We start from the raw sequence: 4,295 nt of genomic DNA, 5'->3' as shown, positions 1-4,295 counted from the left end.
GAGGTCCGTGCGGAAAATACAATATCCCAGCCTTTCGACATCCACCATTGCGCAGACCAGGCACCAACACCCACACATGTCCTATACAACGGTGCACCCAACATCACAATAGTACCTCCTGTCACAGCGCACAAACAATGACATGAGTCAAAGACACAGGTCTCACACAAGCATAGAATTGGAGCGCCGCCTCTAATAAGCCAAAGGTGCATCCTGACGTGACAAATCTGATCATGTCACAAGCATTCACTTACTATAATCACTATCAACGAACCTGCCGCCCCCGCCCCCCCCCCCCCCCTACACCTTTCCGTACAACAACGTGTAACCTAACCTAACCTAACCTAACCTATGTTGTACCTTAACCTAACCTATGTTGTACCTTAACCTAACCTATGTTGTACCTTAACCTAACCTATGTTGTACCTTAACCTAACCTATGTTGTACCTTAACCTAACCTATGTTGTACCTTAACCTAACCTATGTTGTACCTTAACCTAACCCATGTTGTACCTTAACCTAACCCATGTTGTACCTTAACCTAACCCATGTTGTACCTTAACCTAACCCATGTTGTACCTTAACCTAACCCATGTTGTACCTTAACCTAACCCATGTTGTGCCTCAACCTAACCCATGTTGTGCCTCAACCTAACCCATGTTGTGCCTCAACCTAACCCATGTTGTGCCTTAACCTAACCCATGTTGTGCCTCAACCTAACCCATGTTGTGCCTTAACCTAACCCATGTTGTGCCTTAACCTAACCCATGTTGTGCCTTAACCTAACCCATGTTGTGCCTTAACCTAACCCATGTTGTGCCTTAACCTAACCCATGTTGTGCCTTAACCTAACCCATGTTGTGCCTTAACCTAACCCATGTTGTGCCTTAACCTAACCCATGTTGTCGCCTTAACGTAACCCACGTTGTCGCCTAAACCTGCTCTGTAATTGTTATACGACTCGTTCAATTACTGTAGTGTTGCCCACCCGCAACCCTCGCAATATAGTTCGCTACTCGCACTGCCCGCACCCCTGTGTATCGCTTCATGTTAAACACCTTGCAAGTCTTGCTCACTTTCCACATGCTCCTGCTGTACACTGTAATGTGGATGGCAGCAGGACGTACATGCCGCCCCTCCCCACGTCCCCACCTTGCCCCCTGCCTTCGCAAGCTGGTTGGTGAGAAGTTTGCATGTTCAATGCCCTTCGCATGCGACGTACTCAGGCTACGTTGTGGTGCGGCCTGTGTCAACTGTCCGCTGATGTCGTACGCGTGAACCACAATCTGTACTGCACATTCGTCCTTATGTACTGAATGATACATCGTGGCACATGTGTGACCGCACAACGACTGCGCCCAAAAACGGCGGACCATACAGTGCAAATATTGTGCACGCAGCTACGTGTCGTCTCCCTATGAGAGCTGGATTGCAGTGTGGTACGCCATAGAGACGTGTGGGAGGAACGGACGCCGTGGATGGCGATCAGCATGAGCTGTCTGTTGATGTATTCGGACCTAGTCGTCTCTCCTCACACACCGTGATGGCATGGTGCACCGCGTTCCATATCTGCGACATGCTACAGAGGCCGGTTGACAGTCGTTCGAGCAATGGACATCGCATACGTACGGGGGCCACCTTCCACGTATTGTCTAGGCGTGCACATTTTGTTGCGTGTATGTGGGCAGACGTAGTGTGGCGTGACACCTGACACAGGCATGCAATAATCGTTGAAGTTGCAAATGGCGATGGACGCCTGCGTTTTCTGGTGAAGTTACGCAAATGAACAAATGGTAACCTGTTGTGGTGCGGTTGTTCTCGCTAGGGGTGAATCGGTGATGGCGACGATAGGTTGAGGTACTAACCGGTTGTTCCAGCGATACCCACCATGCCGACGAAACTGAACGGCATCTGGGTGTGAAGCGATACGCGGCGGTGGCTGGGTGGGACCGTCCCCGGCCGGTGAGGGGGCGCCTCCCGGCGTGCTGGCCGCGCGGTGCGTGGGCGCACGCGCTACAGCCGGCTGGTGGGGGCGGCCAGTGGCAGGCGCGCCGGCCGACGGACGCGGCAGGCGTCGCAGCTGCGCGCCGGCGCACCCTGCGCGCGGCGCCGTGCGGCCAAAGTAGGTCCTCGCGGGCCCGGTGCGAAGCGCGGTGGACATCTTCAGTGTGCTGGTCCGATTGAGGACTGTGTGCGTTGAGGATGCGCCGCCGCCCGGCGCTCGGCGCCGCGACGCCGTCTGCTGCTCGGTCGCCCCAGCGGTTCTCGCTGGTGGTTTGTATCGCAGCTGTGCGGATGTGTTGGCGCGTGCGCTGTGCTGGGAGAGTTCGCTTCGGCACCCAAGTGGGGCTTTTGTCCTTCTGTGGCGCTGGCGTTGGAGCTGCCGGTCACCGTAGGTGGCGCGTGTTGTCTCCCGCCGGCAATGCCACGACAGCACGCTCCCGGGCCTCTGTCGGCAGCGGCAAGCTCAGTTGGGAGCACGGGTGGTCGCACCGAAAGCGTCTACTCGCCTAACTCCGGGCGATTGCGCCTCTCTCGAACCCGACCAAGTACTTGGGACGGCGCTGCGCGCCGCCGGGACCTGAGAGGGTTTCGAGGTGTATTGTGCAGGGGAGCTCAGCCTCCTCCTGTTTGCAGAATGATTGAGCGGACGCTTGCGTGTTCGCGCGGGCCCCCGGGACACACTCCCGGGCGGCCGGCTGCTCAGCTCTAGTTGACGCAGCTCCCTGGTTGATCCTGCCAGTAGTCATATGCTTGTCTCAAAGATTAAGCCATGCATGTCTCAGTACAAGCCGCATTAAGGTGAAACCGCGAATGGCTCATTAAATCAGTTATGGTTCCTTAGATCGTACCCACGTTACTTGGATAACTGTGGTAATTCTAGAGCTAATACATGCAAACAGAGTCCCGACCAGAGATGGAAGGGACGCTTTTATTAGATCAAAACCAATCGGTCGGCTCGTCCGGTCCGTTTGCCTTGGTGACTCTGAATAACTTTGGGCTGATCGCACGGTCCTCGTACCGGCGACGCATCTTTCAAATGTCTGCCTTATCAACTGTCGATGGTAGGTTCTGCGCCTACCATGGTTGTAACGGGTAACGGGGAATCAGGGTTCGATTCCGGAGAGGGAGCCTGAGAAACGGCTACCACATCCAAGGAAGGCAGCAGGCGCGCAAATTACCCACTCCCGGCACGGGGAGGTAGTGACGAAAAATAACGATACGGGACTCATCCGAGGCCCCGTAATCGGAATGAGTACACTTTAAATCCTTTAACGAGTATCTATTGGAGGGCAAGTCTGGTGCCAGCAGCCGCGGTAATTCCAGCTCCAATAGCGTATATTAAAGTTGTTGCGGTTAAAAAGCTCGTAGTTGGATTTGTGTCCCACGCTGTTGGTTCACCGCCCGTCGGTGTTTAACTGGCATGTATCGTGGGACGTCCTGCCGGTGGGGCGAGCTGAAGGCGTGCGACCGCCTCGTGCGTGCTCGTGCGTCCCGAGGCGGACCCCGTTGAAATCCTACCAGGGTGCTCTTTATTGAGTGTCTCGGTGGGCCGGCACGTTTACTTTGAACAAATTAGAGTGCTTAAAGCAGGCAAGCCCGCCTGAATACTGTGTGCATGGAATAATGGAATAGGACCTCGGTTCTATTTTGTTGGTTTTCGGAACCCGAGGTAATGATTAATAGGGACAGGCGGGGGCATTCGTATTGCGACGTTAGAGGTGAAATTCTTGGATCGTCGCAAGACGAACAGAAGCGAAAGCATTTGCCAAGTATGTTTTCATTAATCAAGAACGAAAGTTAGAGGTTCGAAGGCGATCAGATACCGCCCTAGTTCTAACCATAAACGATGCCAGCCAGCGATCCGCCGCAGTTCCTCCGATGACTCGGCGGGCAGCCTCCGGGAAACCAAAGCTTTTGGGTTCCGGGGGAAGTATGGTTGCAAAGCTGAAACTTAAAGGAATTGACGGAAGGGCACCACCAGGAGTGGAGCCTGCGGCTTAATTTGACTCAACACGGGAAACCTCACCAGGCCCGGACACCGGAAGGATTGACAGATTGATAGCTCTTTCTTGATTCGGTGGGTGGTGGTGCATGGCCGTTCTTAGTTGGTGGAGCGATTTGTCTGGTTAATTCCGATAACGAACGAGACTCTAGCCTGCTAACTAGTCGCGTGACATCCTTCGTGCTGTCAGCGATTACTTTTCTTCTTAGAGGGACAGGCGGCTTCTAGCCGCACGAGATTGAGCAATAACAGGTCTGTGATGCCCTTAGATGTTCTGGGCCGCACGC

General features: G+C 54.2%; 1 non-coding gene across 1 annotated transcript in view; it reads left to right on the top strand.

Annotated features, from left to right (window-relative positions):
- The first annotated feature begins 2,725 nt into the window (after nucleotides 1-2,725).
- Nucleotides 2,726-4,295, top strand: part of LOC124737447 — a 1,909-nt gene continuing 339 nt past the window's right edge. The window contains exon 1 of the ribosomal RNA XR_007009780.1: nucleotides 2,726-4,295. This exon is cut by the window's right edge and continues 339 nt beyond it. This is a non-coding gene — a ribosomal RNA (small subunit ribosomal RNA).

The sequence above is a fragment of the Schistocerca piceifrons genome, unplaced genomic scaffold, assembly GCF_021461385.2.
Source record: "Schistocerca piceifrons isolate TAMUIC-IGC-003096 unplaced genomic scaffold, iqSchPice1.1 HiC_scaffold_17, whole genome shotgun sequence".
In the NCBI taxonomy this organism is placed as follows: Eukaryota; Metazoa; Arthropoda; class Insecta; order Orthoptera; family Acrididae; genus Schistocerca; species Schistocerca piceifrons.
The sequence above is the reverse complement of the archived record's forward strand: the minus strand, read 5'-3'. Positions and strand labels throughout refer to the sequence as shown.